The sequence below is a fragment of the Hordeum vulgare genome, chromosome 2H (genome assembly GCF_904849725.1).
Source record: "Hordeum vulgare subsp. vulgare chromosome 2H, MorexV3_pseudomolecules_assembly, whole genome shotgun sequence".
Classification (NCBI taxonomy): Eukaryota; Viridiplantae; Streptophyta; class Magnoliopsida; order Poales; family Poaceae; genus Hordeum; species Hordeum vulgare.
Window position 1 is genome coordinate 392219708 of NC_058519.1, and position 23925 is coordinate 392243632.

The following is a 23925-nucleotide window of genomic DNA, read 5'->3' on the forward strand; positions in this document are numbered from 1 at the left end:
ATGCCTCAATTCTCATATGGTGCTCGTATGATGATAAACTCTTTACCACCCCTTCAGATGTGGGCGGTGAAGAAATCGGACTGATCACTTCTACAGTACAGGTCTCCACATGAAAGTCACCATCTGAAGAATTTGCTGGAGACATGAGGAAATTACTTGATTGGACGCAAGCTAAAAACTGATGAAATGATCTATGGTTTCACATGTACTAATTATGTCTAAAATATATTTTGTGACGAAATTCAAGTCTGATGAAATTGATGCCATATTCTTCAATCTGAAGCATATGAGATGGTAAGCAGTACTAATTCATCTTCAGGATGACCAACCCAAGACCACAGAGTTGGTTCTTGACAGTGGGTGTACAAATCACATGACTAGTGACAAAAGCCTATTGATGAATATCCCACTAACTCTATCACCACTGAAGCATATCACCTACGCTGGCAAAGGTAAAAGCAAGGTATTGGGACTTGGTAAAGTGGCTATCTCTAAGGACCGACACATGGACAAAGCCATGCTTGTCGAATCCCTTGGGTTTAACCTCATGTCAGTCTCAATGCTTTGTTATCTTGATATGATTGTCATCTTTGGAAAATATAGATGTGTAGTCGTCATGGGACCTAACAAATCCAAAGTCCTCAAAGGCTTTAGGAGAGGAGACTTGTATATGGTTGATTTCTGTGTAGGTCCTCAAACAACCACGTGCCTACTAGCAAAAACCTTAGAAGGATGCATATGCATTGACAACTTAGTCATGCAGGCATGAGGAATGTGCACACACTAGTAAAGAAGAAGCATGTCATTGGGATCGCACCTTCAAATTCCTCAAGGACCATCTCTGCATGGCTTGTGAGTCTGGAAAGATGACCAGATCCAAGCACCCCTCGAAGACTATCATGACTACTACTCGTCCTTTTGAATTGCTTCACATGGACCTCTTTGGACCTACTCATTATGCTACTCTAACCAATGCATCATCTCTATATGGCTTTGTCATCGTTGATGACTATTCTCGTTATACTTGGGTGCATATCATTCTATACAAAACTGAAGTGCAGGAAGTCTTCAAACGATTTTCCCCAAGGGCTTCGACGAACTTCGGCGTCAAGATCAAGCACATCAGGAGTGAAAATGGGACAGAATTAAAGAATACAGGTCTTGATGATTATCTTGATGAACTTGGTATTACTCACGAATTGTCTGCTCCTTATACTCCTCAACATAATGGAGTCGTTGAGCGCAAGAACAAGACTCTGGTTGAAATGGCATGAACTATGCTTGAATAATATCAGACTCCTTGTCGCTTCTGGCCCGAGGCAATCAACACTGCTTGCCACATCATCAACAGGGTACATCTTCAAAAATTCCTCAAGAAAACTTCATACGTACTCCTCACTGACAATAAACCCAATGTAAGTTATTTGAAAATATTTGGGGCAAGATGCTGGATTAGAGATCCTCACCATAGCTCAAAATTTGCACCAAAAGCACATGAGGGTTTTAGGCTCGGTTACAGAAAGGACTCACACACCTACAGAGTCTTCAACACCTATCACAACAAGGTTTTTGAAACTCAAGATGTGCGGTTCGATGAGACTAATGGCTCGAAAAAAGAGCTACTGCCTCTAGTGCCAGATAAATTGACTCCCGAGGAAGCTATTAAGAATAAGGCTACTGAATATATCATCCCTACTGAGTAACAACCTCCCGTTGAAGAAGTCGTCCCCAATAATGGTCAAATTCAAGTGGGTTCTCCTGAGGAAATTGCTCGAGATCAAATTCCTCAGCCCAACCAAAGTCTTCAACCTACGCATCAGTGGATTGCAAATGAAGTGGAAATTGACAAAATCCTCGATGACATCAATGCACCAGGTCCCCTCACTCGCTCAAAAGCCTCACATTGGATTAAATTTTGTGGGAATTTCTCCTTTGTGTCTATCACAGAACGCTCAAAAGTTGATGAAGCCTTCATGGAACGTGAGTGGATTCAAGCCATGCAAGATGAACTTCTTCAATTCTAGTTGGATGACGTCTCGGAACTCGTCAAAAGGCCCGATCCTCGCAAGCACAATGTCATCGGCACCAAGTGGATCTACCGAAACAAGCAAGATGAGGATGGTCAGGTAGTAAGGAACAAGGCACGACTTGTAGCCTAAGGCTACACACAGGTTGAAGGAATTGACTTTGATGAAACTTTTGCACCCGTTGCTAGACTCGAAGCTATCCGTATATTGCTTGCTTATGCTAATAATCACAAATATTACACTGTATCAAATGGATGTGAAAAGTGCATTCCTCAATGGTAAGCTTGAGGAAAAAGTATATGTTGCTCAGCCTCCAGGTTTTGAAGACACAAAGCATCCAGACAAAATCTTCAGACTCAAAAAGGCACTCTATGGCCTCAAGCAAGCCCCTCGGGCATGGTACGATACAATGAAGGAATTCCTAGTGAAGAAAGGCTTCAAACCCGGTTCACTCGATCCCACTCTTTTCACAAAATCCTATGATAACGAACTATTTGTATGCCAAATATATGTGGACGATATCATCTTTGGTTGTATTGACAAACATTACAGTGATGAATTTGCCTACATGATGGGTGAAGAATATCAAATGTCCATGATAGGGGAGCTAAAATTCTTCCTAGGGCTTCAAATTCGTCAACAACGCAATGGCATCTTCATCTATCAAGAGAAATACCTCAAGGATGTCCTGAAGAAATTAGGCATGAACGAATGCAGAGGCATCAAAATTCCCATGCCTACCAACGACCACCTCTCCACTGACCAAAATGGTATAGATTTCTATGAGGAGGTATATCGCTCTATGATTGGCTCTTTATTGTACCTATGTGCATCTAGGTCGGACATTATGCTTAGTGTTTGCGTGCGTTCATTTTTCCAAGCAAAACCGAAGGAATCACACCATGAGGCTATGAAACATACTCTTTGATATCTAGCTCACACACCAACACTTGGATTATGGTACCCCAAGGTCTCAAATCTTCACCTTGTTGGATATTCTGATTCTGATTATGCTGGTAACCGTGTGGATCGCAAGTCAACATCACACACATGTCATTTCCTCGGACGATCCTTAGTGTATTGGTCGTCAAAGAAGCAGAACTCCGTATCACTCTCCACTTCTGAAGCTGAATCATTGCCACTGGTTCTTGCTATGCTCAACTGCTGTGGATGAAGCAAACCCTCAAGGACTACGACATCAACATGAAGAATGTGACCCTCTACTGTGACAATGAGAGTGCAATCAAGATTGCTTACAACCCAGTACAACACTCAAAGACCAAGCACATCCCAATTCGTCATCATTTTCTTTGTGTACTCAACGGCAACACTGTCATCGACCATGTGAAGTATGACGGCCAGCTAGCAGATATTTTCACTAAGCCCTGGGATGAGAAAAGGTTTTGCAAGTTGCGGCGTGAGCTAAATATCCTAGAATCTTCTAATGTTCCGTGAAAAGGCACACAACCTAACACTTATGCAAAATTGATGACTTAGATGCTCAACACATGAAGTACCATTTTTCTTCACTCAATGAAGAATAACACTCTAAGTGAAAAGAAATTAATGAAGAATTTGATTCTCAGGGCCATACGATAATTGTATGTGTCGCCTGAAATCATCGTTCTTATATGGTGGGTCACGCCACCACCAAGGTTGAAATTCTTGAAGTTCAAAATTTTCAAAGTTGAAAATCTTCAAAACTGATACTTTTTACAAATTCTTAAAATTTTCAAAGACTTCAAAAGTTTTCAAAATCCTCAAAAACTTCAAATTCTTCAAAAAAATATGTGATGATCTTCATTAACTATATATATAAATATATGAGCTTTGAATGTCCTCAACATCATTCACTTATTGCTAAGTATTCAAGTTGGTTTTTTATATGAGTGAATGTGATCGGCTCCGTATCCCCTCTATGCTAAGCTCAACCCAAACTATTCTCAATTCTTCATATGTGTTCTAATTGACACTTATTCAAAGTCCTCACTGAGTCCTTGTCAGCCAAGGACTTTGCTACAAAATCCTCAAAATTTTCCAATTTCAATTTTTCAACCGTTACCGCTCTAGCTGTACCCATTACCCACGATAGGATAACCACGATCTACACTATGTCCACCTCTTCGTACGTGGGTAACACGTGTCACGCGGAGAGGAAGGGCCAGGGGCAGTTCGGTCCAAAAGTTTCGCTCCGGACCATTTTCACCTCAGCTATAAATATGACCTAACTCCTTGAGTAAAAACTCTTCCTCTCGCTTTCATCCTTCCCCGCTCGAGCTCTACCCTAGCGTCCCCATTGGAAATCTTCATCGCCGCTGAGGAACAGCTTTGTTGCCTCGATCTTGCCAGACTATGCCGATAGCGAACCATCTTCCTCCGCCGCCACTATAGCTGTCTTCAATCGCCAAGTTAGGCGGCTGGACATGTGAACCGACGAGCTTCCGTTTTTCACTTCCTCAGTTCGTCATGTTCTTCACACACGGTAATTAAAAATCTAATTTTATTGCCCTCGTTGATCCATATAATTTCATTAGACCTGTGAAAACTGCTATTCCTCAGAAAATCCTTCAGATGAACACATCCATGTCTAGAACACCTGATGAATTTCTCTATGTTAATAAATTCTTCACGAGATTCCTCAATTGTGTAAATTTTTGAATCTGCACAACTCTCGAACCCAAGGCTAGAATGCTTAGCGAAATTCGTCAACACAGTATTGGTCAAATTCGTCATCTCGAGTCATTTTTAAAAAAAAATCCTCAAATCTAAGAACGCATACGACCTCTTGAAATTCATCGCACCTATACTCTGTTCACACGTACAAAATGTCAGCTGATGAATCACTAGGTTCTCATCAACTTAACTCATTTGCAGTGTTTCTTGAAGAAAATCTGTCTGTGTCATCAGATTTCTCCAGAATTCAAATTCCTCAGCAAAGTACTCAACTTCAGAAAAAGGAGGATGACAAGAATTAGAAGCGTGGCAAGAAGCCAGAGCAGAACACTGCCTTTGAGATTCCCGATGCCATCTATGCTGATTATTGCACACATGATGAAAAAATATATGGGAAGGAAACCACTGCCAAGCACAAGATCAGGCTTCAGAAGATTGAAATGAGATGGGTTAAGGAGTGGAAGGAATACAAGTATGTCACTCCCAAGTATGCCAAGAAATTTTGTCTCAAGCGTCGTGGCAATAGACCGCCTTTGGGAGATCAACAAAATTCCCATCCCTCAAGCATGGTCACTATTGAAGACTATCCTGAGGAAAAAGCCAAGTATTTGGCAAAATTGAACAAAATCTCCAAAGAAATCTGTTGCTGCAGCTGTTGCTGCCTCCTCCTCTGCTACTGATGCTTCTGCCACTGAGCCACCTCCCAAGAAGGCCGTGATGAAGAAATCAGGTGTCAAGCCGAAGTCCTCAACAACACTATCAAAACAGCACTATCAAAACACCAAAATCCTCACACAGCTCCAACTTTTGCTGTAATGCCCTCAAGTGCAACCAAGTCTTCACTTCCTCGGCAACCCCAGTCTAGTCAGCAACCAACAGGGACCCCAATTCCCTCAAGACCATCTACCTCTGGCATGGCACACAAATCCTCAAGTGGCATACTGAAGAGAAAGATGACTGCTGGGCGAGGAACAAGGTCTAGTCCAAACAGAGTTGTCCTCTATATTCCCTCTGCATCAGAGGAAGATGATGAATATGATGATGAAACACTTGAAGCCATCATCAGAAACAAACAAAGAGTCGCTCAGGCTAAAGGTACCACCATTCCCCTTGCACTGGATCCAAAGGTGGTAATGGACTTCACCGATCTTTGATACAAAGATCCCAAGACACCCATTGATGATTTGAAGCTTCCACCTGGACCCAGTCACATGGTGGCCTCATTCATTAATGAATAAAAATGGAAGGCTCAACAAGCCAAACAAGCTCAAAAAGCAAAGGTTCAAAAGGAGAAGTACTTGCAGAAAAATTTTCTGACCTTGACGCCAGACCAACTTGTCTCCACTCAAGCTAAGATCAAAACCCTCAGTGATAAATTCACAAGCTATCATGCTGACAGAAGGGGACTCAAAGTGAGATTAGTCAAGGCTGCCACTAAAGCCATAGCAGAGTACAACAACAGGGTTGCAACCCCAACACAACCATCCATTCCTCAGGCCAGCTACATTGTCTAACTCACTGATGAATATGATGAACCAACAACTGCTGCACCTACTGCCGATGAACCTACAACTGATGAACCTACTATTAATGAACTTGCCAAGCCTGCAAATGAATATGCAATGCCTGAAGAAAATGCTCCTTCACCAAAGTCTTCAACTATGAAGAAAATTACTCTTCCTTGTGCATCAAAAGTGAAGAAAACAAAAGCAGGTGAAAAAGAAGCCAAGAATAGAAAGGCATCAACAACTTGAGAGTTCTGAGAGGCAAAACACTTGAGAACTTTGACAACTTCTTCAACTGCTCCAATTGATGCAACTCCTCTCAATGTAGCACCTTCCTATATGATTGTACCCTTTGGTGAGGAGGATGTCATTCAAGAAAGGAGTGAGGAAATGGAAGAAAATTGCTTTGTTGCTTCCACACCCATTGATGATGAAATTGAAGTTGATCAAATTCCTCAAGGCTCAACTCCTCCTCCTCAGAAACCTAAGATGTCTGCTGAAGAAAAGGAAGATGATGTGGATATTGGCTGCAACACACGTGTGATACATGATGACTTTTGGGAAAAGACTCATCCAAATTTACCAATGGTCCCTCCAATTCCTCAAGTACACGAGTCCCCTGCAGCCAATGAAGTTCTGAATGGCTCGGAAGAAAAGAACTCTCCCGTGAAGTCTATCCCAGAACAAGAATCAACTGCATCAGCTGGTGAAACTGCAAATGTTGAAGAAACTATTGTGCGAGAAACTGATACATTGGCTCAGCCTATTCCTCAAACTGAAGAACATGTGCGTGAAGAAACTGCTCCGACACAAAATGAAGAATCTGCTGGTGAACCACATGTTGCAAATCCATAGACATTAGTTGTTGTGGCTGACATTCCTCAGAGAGGAAATATACGAAGACTTGTAAGCCGCTTCAAGCCAAATCTTCAACCAACAGGTATTCAACCCTACAAAGGAAAAAGGACAAAGTTTGAGAGGACCAATTCTTTGACGAACATCAGTACTTCACTGGCCCTAGTCCACATGAATCTCCTCAGTTCAAGTGAATCAGATTTTGGACCCACAACCAGATGAACTATTACAACGCTGTGCTCTTCAATAAGGAAAAGGTCTTTCCTCACACGCTACTTCCTCATGTAGATATGGAGGACATTCCTTGCTACGAACCAATACTTAGAGTTCCTCACGATTCCGGACTGCTGCCATTTTGCTCTGATATCTATGACTGGAATGAAGAAATCATTCTCCAGTTCTATGCTAGACTACACCTTTCAGGAGACGTCATAGATGTCAACATTTTGGTTCTGGATTGGATGACACAAGATACACACTTCAAAGCCCTTGCAACTGAATTAGTTCGGGCTCTTCCCGTCCAAATCCCCACAAAAGGAGCCAGATGTGTCTATGAGGAACCTGAACTGGAAAATCACCTCATGCAAGTCCCCATGAAGCCTTTGGCACCTAGCCAGCCACCAAGGACCACATTCCTCGCAAAGGAATTGATCTATGTTCTTGGGGAAATCGACACCTATGAAAGCTCGAAGAGTCCCTTGATCGTTTGGAGGAGGGAGAGATGTGGCACCGAGAGCGGAGCTAGTAATCAACAACGGCAAGGTCGTTTACCTAGGTTCTTGCCGCTTGGCATGTAAAACCCTACTCATGTTTAGTTTGTATTGGGTGCTTACTTTAGGGTTCTTAGCTACAGTAACTTAATTAGCTGGTGATTAGGGAGTCTCAAATCCCAACAAGTCTAACCCCCTAGAGAATGAGCCTTGGGCCTCCTTTTATAGGCAAGGGGTCACCAAGAGTGTGCTCATGGGTTGCATAGTGAACACAGTTCACCGCTCATCTTCTACGGTGGTGTCAGGGGCAGTAAATGCCTTGTCTGACCCCTGACCTGCAGCGAGGTGGTCGCGACACGTACCTAGGTGGATCGACACCTGGGTCTTGTGCTGGCGCATGAAGGATGCGGTGGAGCGGTTGGACTGTGGTAGAAACAGGGGAGGACACCTGGCGAGTGAGAGGAGCTTGCTGGCCTGACGTCCCTGTCGGAGGACCTGATTATCTTCCCGGTAAGGAGGGCTTGCCCGAGGCTTGAACACCTTCCCGGAAAGGAGGGCTTGCCGTGGCCTCGCCAGTCTTTGCGAGTCTTCCCGACAAGGAGGGCTTGCCGGGGTCTTGCGGTTCTTCATGAGTCTTCCCGGCAAGGAGGACTTGCCTAGGCCTTGCGAATCTTCCCAGCAAGGAGGACTTGCTGAGGCCTTGTGAATCTTACCGGCAAGAAGGGCTTGACGGAGCCTTGTATCTAGAGCTCTTGTACTTTACGCCCTCAGAGAGGGGGCGTGGCTTTGGTGGGTCTTGGTTTGTCTTCCGTCCGGTCTTCCTCGTGCCCTGCTACCAGGGGCGTTGCCGGTGCCCGTGCACAAGTCTGGGGCACAAGGGACCCCAGTCTCTAGTGCACCGACAGGAGCCCCTGGGCTTGGGCCACACATGCGTGCGGGCGTTGCTGGGCAGTACCAAAGTGGTGCACGGGCTTCCATGACAGGGCACTCTGTAGCTTTGGAGCCGTTGCAAACGGCCTCTCCCCACGTCGCGCATTGAACGCACGAAGTGGGGAGGCGTGCGCATAGTGGCCTCCCCACCTCCCGAAGCATTACTACCATGCGTGAGGCATGCGTAGTAATGGTCAGGCAAGTGGCGTTCATGGCCTTAAAGGCTGCAGTCATGGGAGGGCCCGCCCCCGCATGCATTGGTGCAGCAGGGCAGTTCCCTTTTCGCCCGTGATCAAGGGTGATTGGGCGAGAGGGGCTGCGGTTTCTGGAGTGAGGAGAGCTAGCCCCGTGCCTCGCCCTATAAATTAGGAAGTTTGCGAGGGGTTTTGCTCATCCATCCAACTCCCTAAACATTCAACATCCCCGGCTTGCGTCTGTGGAGTCTTCTTTAGTTCTGGGTGGCGCTCGCCCCTAACCATGGCTAGTGGACGAGGGCGGCCACCATCGGCCGCCAGGGCGGCAAGAGGATCCCATTCGGATCATGCCACAGCTTCAGGGGCCACAGCTGCGAAGGGCGGCACGAGCGCCCGAGGTGGCGGAGGGGCTAGGGGTCGCAGTCACCGCGGAGGCCATGGCCGGGGAAGGCGGAGTGCTACTCCAGCACCTCCATCTTCTCCCCCAGCGCCAACTTCTCCTTTGTGGGGCGGACACTCGGACGGGACGACACTGGAGTTTCTCGTGGAACTGCACGGCGTCGCTCGGGGCCATCTGCACCTCCCTCGCCCTTTTTCTAGGGTGATGGAGGCCGCCAAGCCTCCCATATTGTGGTTGCGGGCATACGGTTGCTCCCACAATGCTATGTAGGTGCACGTGGAGTACCCGAAACGCCGCTCCATGTTGCTCGGGCGGGGCTGGAAAGACTTCGCCCGCGCCCATGGTCTCGAGGATGGGCATGTCCTCCGCTTCAAGCTAGCGGAGGATAATATGCTATCCGTCAAGTTTTATGGGCGCTCAGGTGTGTGTCTCGGCTACTGCTAAGAGAGCTCGAGCGGTGGTGGATATCCGTCCTCGAGCGATAGATACGAGGAGGACAGCGGTGGCAGTGGCGCTCTTGGTAGGTCAGGATCTTGGGGGGTCAAGTCGGAGTATGACTCCCCGAGCTCTGACTGACCGCCGGCCATGTCGCCTAGGCCCACTCACACCTCTCCCCGCCTAGCAGGGTTATCTTGCCGGAGCTGGCGTCGGTGTCTCGTGTTCGAGGAGGAGGCACCTCCGCAAGCTCTGACTTTTCCATCCCTCCTGTTTGGGCCACCTCACCGGAGCTGGTTCCGGTGCTCTGTCTCCCAGGAGGAGGCATGCTCGCGGGCTCCGGATCCTTCGCCCCTTCCTGCGGCCCTGTCCTCTGGTACCAAGCCAGAGGGGCCAGGTGGTGCTTGTCGGGGCTAGTCCCGCTCTCGTCGGCACAATGCTCGTCTTGGAGGAGCCAGCGTGGGTTGTGTTGCGAGCCCTGCTTTTTGTCTTCTTGAACTCCTGTCCGGCAAGCATGTCCCTCGCCAAAAGACAGTATCATAGGTTAGAGTAGTAAAAATTATCCATGTAATATGTCTGAGTTTGTCTCAAACAGATCAATGAAATGTTGTTTCCTTTGCGTCCTATCCTTCTCTTTGGATGATACACTCTTTGCATTTTCCGGAAGCTTGCCGGTGAGACTGGTCCTACCGCTAGTTCTTTGAGGAATGGGTCCTTAGCAGTTCTTCAAAGGGGTCGTTACCGGCAAGGCTCCTTGCCGCACTCAGTGCAACCGTTAGATCGTCGAGCGCGTCTCAAGGCGAAGTAAGGTACTACGTAGCCGCTTGGTCTGTTGAACAAGTTCGAAAGATTGTGAAGGTGCTCTGTGGCCATTCAGGTTGTTGAACTAGTACAGAATAGAGCCAATGTGCACTGATCTTGATAAGGTTCAATCTATGCACAAGTTTCTCAAACAAGGTTTGGGATCTCCAGAAAGGAAAAAACCTATCTACTCTGAAATTTTATGTAGAATATCTATCACTTATCTGTTGTGCTGCGCCACTTCTTCTCGCGGTGTTTGGGTCCTTTCCGGGGCCTTAGATCCCCGGTAAGCAGGAGGTTACACTCCCCCGGCAACATCCCCTCCAGCAAGGTCCTTGCCAATAGTCCTTGACTATCGTATAGAAGGGGGTTTCCGGAGTATAACTCCTTTTCCTGTTTTGCCAGGCCGTGCTAGCGGAGCCCCCGAGCGCATCTTCGCCGATGATGTGACGCTTCGAAGGGGGAAAGCGTTTCCGCTGGAGTGCGTGCCTGGGCTTCACGGCCTGTTGGCGCATCCTCGACGGCTATGCATCACTCTATGGAGGTGCGCCGGCCAGAGTATGCGCCGGAGGCCTCGCCGAAGCCCCCAGGCATACCCTTCACAGCAGCGCACTGTCCTAGAGTGGCGCATCAACCTGACGCACTTGAGCTTGGGGTCTCCGCCTCCCTGGCCCGTGCTCGCCTAGTGGTGCACTCGCGCGGGTGTTAGGAGGCCATGTCTAAGTAGAGCGACCACCGCTGCGCCCTGCTTTGGGGAACCGCAATGGTGCGCTCAACCTCCCAAGATCTGATGCGGAGCTTGCTCGAATCCGGGAGAAAGCTCTCAACCACCTCCCCCTACTTGGCGCGCCAAAGATGTTGGGGAAATCAGCACGCCTATGGGAGGCTCGAAGAGTCCCTTGATCGTTCAGCGGAGGGAGATAGGTGGCGCCGAGAGCGGAGCTAGCAATCAACACCGGCAAGGTCGTTTACCCAGGTTCGGGCCGCTTGGCGTGTAAAACCCTACCCCTTCTTAGTTTGTATTGGGTGCTTACTGTAGGGTGCTTAGCTATAGTAACTTAGCTGGTGATTAGGGAGTCTCAAATCCCAAAAAGTCTAACCCCCCACAGAATGAGCCTTGGGCCTCCTTTTATAGGCAAGGGGTCACCAACAATGTGCTCACGGGTTGCATAGTGAACAGGGTTCACCGCTCATCTTCTACGGTGGTGTCAGGGGCAGTAAATGCCTTGTCTAACCCCTGACCTTCAGCGATGTGGTCGCGACACATACCCAGGTGGATCGAGACGTGGGTCTTGTGGTGGCGCATGAAAGATGCGCTGGAGCGGTTGGACTGTGGTAGAAACAGGGGAGGACACCTGGCGAGCGAGAGGATCTTGCTGGCCTGGCGTCCCTGTCGAAGGACCTGATTATCTTCCCAGCAAGGAAGGCTTGCCGGGGGCTTGAACACCTTCCTGGCAAGGAGGGATTGCCGGGGCCTCGCTAGTCTTTGCGAGTCTTCCCGGCAAGGAGGTCTTGCCGGGGTCTTGCGAGTCTTCGGGAGTCTTCCCGGCAAGGAGGACTTGTCGAGGCCTTGTGAATCTTCCCGGCAAGGAGGACTTGCCGAGGCCTTGCGAATCTTCTCGGCAAGGAGGGCTTGCCTGGGCCTTGTATCTAGAGCTCTTGTACTCTACGCCCTCGGAGAGGGGATGTGGCCTCGGTGGGTCTTGGTTTGTCTTCCCACTGGTCTCCCTCGTGCGCTGCTGCCAGGGGCGTTGCCGGTGCCCGTGCACAAGTATGGGGAACAAGGGACCCCAGTCTCTAGTGCACCGACATATGTGCCAAGGATAGTCTACCGCATTTTGGCCAAAACCTTCTGTCCAATCAAGGGCCATGACTCAAATGAAGAAGAAATTGTGGCAATCATGAATAATTTGTTCTTTGACATCATACATGGAATTCCCATAAACCTTCATGATTTCTTCGTGAGGACTTTGTCCCACTCTGCTCTCTCACTATTTGATATGAAGCCTTACGCACCATGGATCATGAGATTCATCAGAAAAAGGTTTGGAATTGCTTATACGGCTGATATTCTAAATCACCACACTTACTTGCCTCCACTTTAAGTAGTCAAGAGGTCCTTCGATGCCATTGACGACAAAGGCAAATTTGTGATCGATGGAGGCACTCGGCCCCTTGATGGCCAATTTCGCATAGCAGCGTCATACTCCACCAATGACGACACTGCATCACAAGAACCACCAAGCCCAACTATACCACATGTGATGACTGACCGTGAGCTCCTGCTAAGTCTCTGTCAAAAGGTTGACAGCAACCAGAAATGGGTCAAGCGTCAGTTTGGTGAAATAGTGAATGACCTCAAAGCAACCAAGAATGCAGTGAAGAAAAATCACTATTATCTTCATGAGTTCTTTGATCGCACATGAGCCATTCTGTCTCACCTCAAGACCTCTGAGGAACTCACTGAAATGGAGTTCCAGCAAGACTTTGACTGATCCTCGCCTCCAAATAAGAAGGTCAAGAAGATTCATGTTCCTCAATTGGTGGCCAACTCATTTTCTTCAACACGCACCACCGATGAAGATGAAGACCTTGACGACACTACTGCAACGGCCGACCCAAAGGCTCCTCCTCCAACATAGAAGTGAAGTTCTTTAGGGGTGTTAGTCCTCAGATTTTGTCCCTTTTCGTCACTTGATGACAAAGGGGGAGAAATCAGAGAGTTAGACTTCAAGTGGGTCTACTTTATGGGCTACTATAAACTTTATTAAGTTAAAAACTCTCGTTCTTCTAAAGTTTTTTTGTTGTAATGAGTTGTAACTTAAGCCTTATGGTGGTGTGACACTTTTGAACATTTTTTCTCACATGCTTATTCCTCAAGTTGGTTAAATGCATGCATGCTGAAATTCGTTAGACACCATTTTTCATTATGCATTTCAAATTCCTCATACTATAAGTTAAATGCATGCATGAATTACAAGATATAGGAGGAGATCTCCATGATATAAATCATCAATGTCCATTTGGAGTCCAAAGCAAATTCCTCAAACATGCACATCTTCAGGTGGAGTTTCTCCTTGCAATCAAATTCCTCAAACTATGTACTCACTCTTCATATTTTTATCCCCGTTGAAAACTTAACCTATTTGTCATAAACCACCAAAAAGGGGGAGACTGTAAGTGCATCTAGTGCCCCGTGGTGATTTTGGTGGATTAAATACTTATAGGTTAAGATACTGATATGTTTGTGAGTATACACAGGCTCTATAAGTCGCTAAGGAGTTTGAGTTATTCGATGAACATCGACCCCTAAAAATGTATGTCTTCGGGTGAAGACTTTGGTCATTCCTTCAATACATTGATAGCTAAGAAATTTCTATTCCTCCTGAATACATTGAAGATGAGGAATTTGGTGTATCCCGAAGAAAATGCTCTGAAGACTTTGAAGCTTGAAGATTTACTCTTTCTTTTGCATTTTCTTCTTTCTTGAGTCATAGGAACACCGTACTGTTAAAGGGGGTTGAGGTAGTACTAAGTAAAGATTTCCTCATGATCCTCAACTCAAACCTACACATAGCAAATCCTTCAAGCGAGGAACATGAGAGACATAAGGATTTTCACACTTGAAATATCCGACTGTTGCCGCGCCATGCGCCACATGTCCCTAATCTTATCAACACAAGGATCATATCATCGGGGGCATTCATGTCATATCATGTCGGGATGCTCCCAGGCTATAAATAGCCGCCCCCACGACCACTAATTGGTTGGCTGCTCCGAGAGAAACTGTCACTTGTCATTTAGAGCAACCCAATCCTCGAGGACTTTGAGCGAAAATCATCAAGTGAGGAAAAACTCCAAACACCCAAACCAAAACCCAAAATCCAAAGTGATTGAGCTTCACTGAAGAGATTGTTCTTGTGTGGAACCGACGCTTGTTATGTTTGAGGGCTGTGCATCCTCCAGACGGTTAGGCGTCATGCTCTAGAGCATCCAGCAGTGAATTGTGGATCGTCGGGTGACCAAGTTTGTGAGGGTTTAGAAGTCTACCCTGAAGACTTACCACGAGTGTTGAGCGAGGAATGTGTGTCCTTAGATCAAGGAGACTACGGTAGGGACTGTGTGTCTCGGGACTGTGTATCCTTTGGTTTGAATACCAAGCCGCTCCAAACCAGAAGTACAACTGTCCCAACAGTTGTAACTCGGTCATCAAACCATTGTCTTCATCGAGCTACGGGTCCTATTTCTTTAACTCTTTCATTTCGTCAATTGCATGCTGATGACTTTGATTTGTACTATTTGAAGAATTTGAGTGAAGACTTTCTCTGAATTCCTCACCACAAATTCTTCACCTGAGCTATTCATCACCTGCTTATCCTGTTCATGTGACCTGTGCAAACCGAACACTTCAACTCACTCTGAAGACTTAGCTATTGTCGGTTTTGCATATCTGTTTAAGAACTATCTGTGCCACACTTAGTTCGTGACTAAGGACTTTCCTCACTAGGAATTTCCTCAGTGATGAATTTGTAAAAATCGCCTATTCACCCCCCTCTAGTCGATATAACGCACTTTCAATTTAGATATGGCGCGACATCCTCATTAGGAATACCGGAAAATTGCTCCTTCATTACAAAATTCAACAAAGCAACATTAATATCATAAGATAATGCACTAGTGGTGGGAGGAGCAACCGGGGTGCTAATAAAATCATTCTTATTGGTATTGGAAAAGTCACACAACTTAGTGTTTTCTTGAGTCATCTTGACTACGCAAACAAGAACACAAGGAAACAAGAGATCCGGCAAGAAAACGACAAATGGAAAGATGGCAAATAAAAGACAATTTTTGTAAAGTTGGGGAGACGAAAACGAGAGGAAAATGGAAAATAATGTAATTACAATGACATGAGAGTTGTGTGTAGATCTTCCCCGACAACGGCGCCAGAAATTTTGACTCCTCACTGATTGCGTTGGTTTCCCTCCAAGCTTAAAGGGTGATGTAGCACAGCGACGACAAGTATTTCCCTCAGTTATGAAACCAAGATCAATCCACTAGGAAGACCTACAAGACTATGTAAGCAGTACTTGCACACAAATATCAAATTTTGCAAGCGACGCGTGTAGGGGTTGTCAAACCCTCGTGGGTAAAATAAAGGATAGACTGATAGATGAAAATAAGGTGATGGAAAATAAAATACAACAAGGTATTTTAGGGTTTTTGATAATATAGATCTGAAAATAAAAGAGCAAATAAAATGGAAACGCGAATAACAAAGTATTGATTTCAAATAGATGATGTGAAATAGACCAGAGGGCCATATGTTTCACTAGTGGCTTCTCTCGAGAAAATAGAAACGGTTCGTAGACAGATTACTATTGGGAAATTGATAGAAGAGAAAATAATTATGATGATATCCAAGAGAATGATCATGTATATAGGCATCACGTCCAAGACAAGTAGATTGACTTCTGCCTGCATCTACTTCTATTACTCCACACATCAACCGCTATCCAACATGCATCTAGTGTATTGAGTTCATGGAGAATCAGATTAATGCCTTAAGAACGATGACATGATGTAGACAAGATCTATTTATGTAGGAACATTTTATCCTTGATAGCAACGATACATGCGTGTCAAGTATCTTTCTGTCACTTAGACTGAGCACCGCAGGATCGAACCTATCACAACGCACCTCTTCCAATTGCAAGATAAAAGATCAAGTTGGCCAGACAAAAACCAAATATCAGAGAAGAAATACGAGGGTCTAATAATCAAGCATGAATATAATTTCATAGATATGATCATAAGCTCACAATTCATTGGATCCCAACAAACATGCCGCAAAAGAATGAGTTACATCATATGGATCTCCAAGAGACTATTGTATTGAGAAACAGAAGGAGAGAGAAAGCCATCTAGCTACTGCCTATGGACCCATAGGTCTAATATGAACTACTCACGCATCATCGGTGGAGCACCAATGAGGATGATGAACCCCTCCGTGATCGTGTTCCTCTCCGGAACGGGCTCTAGATTGGATTTCGTGGCTTCTAGAACTTGCGGCGGCTGAAACGATTTTTCATCGACTCCCCTAGGTTTTTTGAATATTGGGGTATTTATAGATGTCATAGGCGGTGGAGGAGGCCCCCGAGGTCCACACTAGGCACCAGGTCGCTCTAGGGCCCCTAGGCGGGCCCTGGTGCCTAGTGGGCTTCCTTGGCCTCGTCTCGTGATTCTCCTTGGATCCCAAGTTTCCTTGTGGTGCAAAAAAAATCTTTGTAAAGTTTCGTGGCATTTGTACTTCATCTAATATTTATTTTCTGCGAAGGAGAAAACAGGAAAAACAACAACTGATACTAGGCACTATGTCAATAGGTTAATCCCAAAAATGATATAAAGTTGCTATAAAATGATCATAAAACATCCAAGAATTATAGTATAGCAGCATGGAAAAATAAAAAATTATAGATACGTTGGAGACATATTAGTAAACAGTTTGACGAACCAGGAAATCCGGCCATACGGTGCTAACAGACACACAATTATCATGGAGTTATGTTATATTACTTTTATTTAGTAAGAAAAATCTTCGCAAGAACTTAGTTCCTTTATAGGTTCCTTTCTCTGAGTTTCCGAGCATCCGTTGTGTGCGGATCATGTGTATGCTTCAGAATTTTAACCCTTGGTGATAACCACCTAATTATTATCACCTTCCTAGTGCCGTACCAAATTTTCTTTACGAACCCTACCTTTAGACTTCACCCGTATGAGGTACATATCCGGATTACCGGGTCATAACAATTTTTAGAGGTGGTCCCTTTATCCTCTAGCCGAACAATCGGGAACATAGAGGATAAATACAGGAGCCAGGCAACCCAGCTTGGCAAAATCTTAACTCAAGTTTAGTGCATATTCAAGCTTAAGTATAGGAAGAATAGATGCATCATGAAAGAGATGCACAATTGTACTATTATCGGCTTTAAAAATCCCCCGGGTGTCTACAAAAAATACATGTTCATGGACACAATTCGATTAATCCAAACACAAACTAGGATGTGCCAATGCACTTGAAGGAGGAAAAATGACAAACAAAGGACTCAAAAGATAACGAGGGACTAAATTAGCATGATTGCACCAGCTTAGATGTAGAAAAGCCAAAGACGAGCCGCGTTCCATGGGTTTGGTTCAAGACGATTATCCAATATGTTGCAGAGACGATACACCCCTCCGGTAAGTACGTCGTCAATGATGAAGGCCCCCTCCCATTTGGGTGCAAGTTTATGCTTTTTCTTCCAATGGAGAGGCAGCACAAGCTCACCCACGTTGTAAGTCTCCGCCCGAACTTCCCTACTCTGATAGTGTGGAGCCTGCTGTTGATAGAAGGTGCAACGTGCCAGAGCTATATCACGCTCTTCTTCTAGTGTGTCCAAGTCATCCTGCTGATCTAACTCATCTTATTTTTCCTCGTACATGCGCACTCTAGGTGCATCATGGATAATATGACAAAGGAGGAATTCTACCACACCATACAATATAAATAATGGCTTATAACCCATGGGCCTGTTCGGAGTTGTGCCCAAACCATAGTCTAAAAAACCAAACCGGAAATCGAACCGGGTAGGTTGCCCGTTCAGTTTATTACCAGTCGGACTGCTGGTTCACCGATTCGATTGTCAGTTTTTAAGAAAAAGAATAATAAATTTTGATTAACATGTGTGCTAATATAGTGTGAAACAATGGTGAAATAAAACTACGGAATTGATCAGCGTATGATGAATCTATGTACGATTCCCGTCCGACGCTATACTAATCCTCCATTGAATTGAACGGACGGCTCCCGTGCATTGTCGTACGAAAATCGTACAGAAACAGTCGTATGTATAGCAGCTCTCATAAAACTATTTCCATGTAGTGGACAACAAAGTAGCATAAGTGAGTTGGTTATTGGACCGTGGGCACGTCTCGCGCATTGCTCACACGACTTGGGACCGAATCCCATTTCTACCAATTTCTATTAAAAAAATTGCTGATTTTTTTCTGGTTTAGTGACCCGGTTTTTTCATTGGTTTTCCAGAAAACCGGACGGTTTGACCGGTTTTCTCCGGTCCGATTGCAGAACGGTCTTATTAGCTCAAAAACCGATAAGGCTTCTGGTTCTGGTTTTTTCGGTCTGGTCGCCGGTCCAGTCCAGTTTTTTAAACTAGGGCCCAAACCCCACAATACGGAGTCGAGCTCCTCTACCTAATGGTAATCGGATTATTTAAGAGATCGTACAAAAAGAGGTTTGATGCCGGTAATGATGAGGCCATTATCCCGTTCGACCTGTCCATTTGGTTGTGGGTGATACATAGAAGTGTAGTCAAGCTTAATGCCCAAGTTCGCGCACCAGTCCTTAAATTCCCGGGCTGTGAAATTGGATCCATTATCCGTTATTATACCGTGCGGAACGCCATAACGGTGAACCACATTTGATATAAAATCGATGACTGGTTCGGACTTGGCACGAGTTGTTGGTTTAGCTTCGATCCACTTAGTGAACTTATCGACCATAACTAGTAAATATTTCTTTTTATTCGATCCACCTTTAAGAGGTCCAACCATGTCCAGCTCCCAAAACGCGGACGGACATGTGATCGGTATTGTCCGAAGAGGTGTTGCAGGCATGTGGCTCTGATTTGCGAAGAGTTGACACCCAACGCAATGTTGGACAAGCGAATGGGCGTCTGCTCGAGCTATTGGCCAAAAGAAGCCATCACAGAATTCTTTGCTTACCAGAGCTCTAGCTGCTGCGTGGCCGCCCATACCTGCGTGTATTTCAGACAAAAGTTTCTTACCTTCTTCTTCGGATATGCATCGCTGGAGGACGTCGGTAGTGCTTTTTCTTCAGAGTTCCCCTTCATGAACCTTATAAGACTTGGATCATCAAACTATCCGTCTTCTATTTGGTCATCAGGGAGTTCCTAGCCAAGAAGATAAGCTAGGAAGGGTTCGGTCCATGGCACGATTGCAACCATAGTTTTGTGAGCCGAGAGTGTTTCCTCCAGTGCACAGCCGTCGATGATTCGATCATCTGGCTCAACTATAGGAGGAGTAACTTGTTCCTTTCCTGTGGTTCCAATGTCCTCACTGGCGGTGTCAAAACCGGCCGATCTCGAGTAGGGGATCCGAACTGTGGATCTAAGGTCGATGGGTAACAAGAGACGATGGAGATGGTGTTTTACCCAGGTTCAGGCCCTCTTGATGGAGGTAAAACCCTACATCATGCTCTTGTTGTTATTGATGGGGTAGTACAGAGTATAGAGTTGATCTACTGCGAGATCGATATTGTGGTCTAAACCCTAATCATAATGAGCTTGACATATCCTACGAGCTATGCCCCTAGGCTTATATAGATGCTAGGGGTGTCAAGGTTTACACGAGGTCGGTTACAACGGAGAAGGAATATGCCGATCGCTTCACCTTCTTGGATTACACATGAAGTCTTCAGAAGAGTCCATCTTGAATCTAACACTTCTGCCGATGGTTGAATAGCCGAGAGAGTTCGGCCAATGAGAGTAGGTAGATGGGCCAAGGACCCCCTAATTCTAGACTCCCTGAGTAGCCCCCAAACTAGCCTCCAATGCCGTAGTTTAGGTCCATGCTACTTCTCGAGCTTGCGTTGGTTTGTCCCTTGAAGAGGAAAGGGTGATGCAGCAAAGTAGAAATAAGTATTTCCCTCAGTTTGAGAAACAAGGTATCAATCCAGTAGGAGTATCAAGATGAGGGACCAATGAACCTGCGCAAAAACAAACAAACTTGCACCCAACGTGATAAAGGGGTTGTCAATCCCTTCATGATTACTTGCAACACTACTAGGAAAAGGGCTATAGATAATATAGACACTAATGGCGCACCACACAAGTAGTGCGCCACTACTATATAGCAATGGCGCACCATGTGCAGGTGCGCTATTAGTGTGATGGACACAAATGGCGCACCACACACTCGGTGCGCCACTACTAACAAACTTTTTTTTCTAAAAATACTAATGGCGCACCGAGGCAGAGTGCACCATTACTAGTTAAACTAGTAATGGCGCACCACTCACCCAGTGCGCCACTACTATTTTTTTTGCAAAACTACTAATAGCGCACCACCAGCTGGTGCGCCATTAGTAACCAGGGTTACTAATGGCGCACCTCTCTGGGATGCGCCATTGCCATAATTCTCAGCCCACCCCACCCCACCCAACCCATCCACATCCTGCCCAGATTCAGAGAGAGACCTCTGCTCGCCTCCGATGGATGGACCTCGCCGCCGGCCATGGCCTCCCCCACTCCTCCTCCTCCCCATCACAGGGTAAGAGGGTTGAATGAATAACCCTGTCGGTCGGTCTTCGCACTGCCGGCAGCCACATCTCCCACTCTGCACTCCACACTCCCCTTCACACAGGTCCCTAAATCCCGCCGCCTCCGCCGCCGGCCATAGCACAGCCTCGCCGTCCTCCCTCCACCGACAAACGCCCGCCTCTTTCAGTTCCACCCCGACGACCATAGCAGCGCCATCCCGCGGCCTCCTAACGCCGGATCTGCCGCTCCCACCCCAGCGCCGCCGGCCGCCCCGACCCGGCGACCCCGGCTCAACTAGCCGCGCGAGCCATGGATGTGGCGACGGGGGCCATGGAAAGCCTCCTCCCTAAGCTCGGGGAACTCCTCATGGAGGAGTACATGCTGCATGCCAGAGTCAAGAAAGACGTCCAGCGTCTCCGCACAGAGCTGACCGTCATGTACGCCACCCTCCGCGAGGTACGCGACGCACCGCGGGACCAGCTTGACGGGCAGGTCAAGCTTTGTGCCGACCGCATCAGGGACCTCTCAAGTGTGATGCTGCTCTTCCAGACGGCCCTGGGGGAGGGGGACACTTGATTTCCTCGCCAGATCTGGATCCCAGGGACGACGTCGGTGAGTAACGGACCAGCTCATCAATCCTTCTTCCCCTGCACTTCTAACCTGGAGTTGTGTGGCCGAGGTGAGCAGAGTCACTATGCAAGGCGGTGGCCTGCGGGAAGGGGAACTGCATGGTGACAGAAGTATGTCAGAAGGATTCCAGGTGAGCGATTCGTGCTGCTTCCCATGTTTGATCTGTCAGTTATCTTACTTATTCGTTGGGCAAGAACATAGATTGGCTAGTGGTTGTTCTTGCCGGTCTAAACAAAAACATTACTAAGTTACTTTTCGAAACAGATCCACCTTGCCTGATCCTTGGGGAAGATCCTGGTCATGATGAAGATGCCAGTGACCAAGTGTTAGAAGACGAACACGAAGGGATAACAACAAGAGGACCATAATTCACGTGTTCCTGTCAAGGATTAATTCCCAGTCCCTTTTTACAGTTCATCATCCATTGCCGGGGAAGCTTTTGTCTATACTTCTATTATTGATTTAAATGTCCCCTATTCATCTTGCTTAATTATAATTTTTGGTCACATGACATTTTTTCAAGTGTGATGCATACATGCAAGAAGTGTGGAATTTTAAAAGTTAGTTCCTTGCACTAAATCTCTATTGATACACTACTAAGTGTCTTATTCCTTCAACATATGGTTATACGTCTTACATTCATGTATTAAGGTCCTCTCTCTTTTGTATCAGCTACCCTATATGTCCTCAACAGTGACATATACATGTCTCAAACTGCCATGGAGAAAGATTGAAGCATGCATACGGACTTGCTGGACAAGCTGTATTTTTTGGTATGAACAGATTGGCTTTCTCGCAAGTAAAATTATTTTTATGGTTCTGGTCATTTTTACTTATATTCTAAGATCTAGAGAAATATATCTCTCAACAAATTTTGCATGGTGAAATAATTTGCATGTATGAAATTGGGTTAGTTTGTACCTAGAATAAACTTCGGATCATTATAAGAGAAGTAAATTATTTCCTTATGAGTGAATATCTATATCTATATAATACACCAAGCTTGCTTGAGCTGATTACATTACTCATATATATATATATATCTGAACTTAGAGAGAATTTCCAGATATCATATTGCGTACGTGCGCTTACATGGCCTAGCTGTTATGGTCCTCGAAGTTATTTTTTATCCATCTATATTTATTTATTGTTGTGTTGTAAAGAGACGTTGCAGAACATTACCCCACTACAATTGCCACAATTGCTTCATTGATTTTACAAGCTTACTGTAATTTGCAGTCACTTATACATTTTACAAGTGTGGATTGCATGATCTCACAAACATGCTACTTGAGCGACAAGTTCATTTTCCTCTTATCTCTTATCTGCACTCTAAGAATACACCTCATTAATGTTTGCAACATTGCATACTAAAATATCCTGCAGCAACGCGCGGGGTATCACCTAGTAAGTGAAACAAGGTGCATACAATTAAGGACATCACAATTATCTCTGTGAATAATCAATAGTGTGGAGTTACTCACAATAATCTATGCGGCATTTCTTAGCTAGATTTCTTAGAAGGATTTCGGGTTATTTTGCTCATATTTTAGAAAATGATCATGTGTGATGGCCCATCTATCTTGCAAAATAGACTTGAACTGGTCACGTCAGTTCCAATCTGCATCTCTTTTCATCTTGTAGGTTGCCACGCGGATGCTCTTTGGACTACGATATGGACTTGAAGCCATTTGTTTTAGTGCCAAATATTACTTACTAATGCCCGCAAAGTATCATTGTGTATTATATTTGCTATGGAGCTATGTATGTATGGATGCTATGGAACTATATGTATATATGGATGCTATGGAATTTTGGATGTATGGATGCTATGGAATTTTGATATATGGATCATGAAATTTGTTATGCAACTTTGCATATATGTTACGTGTTGTGGATCAGTAAAACTATTGGGCACATATTATGTATTATATATTTGATATATATGTTATGTGCTGTTGAATTTGTGGTTTTGAAGCAAAACATATAAATACCAGAATACCAGATACTAATGGAGCACCATGGGCTATACTAATGGCGCGCACTGCGTGGTGCGCCATTAGTATATATGCCCTGGGAGGCATACTAATGGAGCACCATGGGATGTACTAATGACGCACTTCCTGGTGCGCTAAAAGTATACCAGATACTAATGGCGCACCTGTGGTGCGCCATTAGTAAAAAATTCTAATGGCGTGATGCTAGTGGCGCACCTGTAGTGCGCCATTAGTAGCCAAAATAGGTGCGCCACTAGCAGGCCTTTTCCTAGTAGTGCAAGGTGAGATCTGATAGAGATGAAAGGTAAATAGGTAAAAGTGGAGCAAGGTATTTTTGGTATTTTTGTATGTAGATCTGAATATATAATGTGTAAAATAGACCCGGGGGCCATAGTGTTCACTAGAGGCTTCTCTCATGATAACAAGTATTACGG

The 23925-nt window shown here is 45.5% G+C and overlaps 1 long non-coding RNA gene across 2 annotated transcripts; it reads left to right on the forward strand.

The window, feature by feature from the left end:
* The first annotated feature begins 20761 nt into the window (after positions 1-20761).
* Positions 20762-23280, forward strand: LOC123430148. 2 transcript variants are annotated; one of them, XR_006622873.1, is made up of 5 exons: positions 20763-21476; positions 21552-21624; positions 21759-22054; positions 22167-22267; positions 23139-23280. It is a non-coding gene; the product is annotated as an uncharacterized LOC123430148 (long non-coding RNA). The 2 variants fall into 2 exon arrangements; XR_006622872.1 differs by having other exon boundaries at positions 20762-21476; positions 21759-22267.
* The last annotated feature ends 645 nt before the right edge of the window (positions 23281-23925 follow it).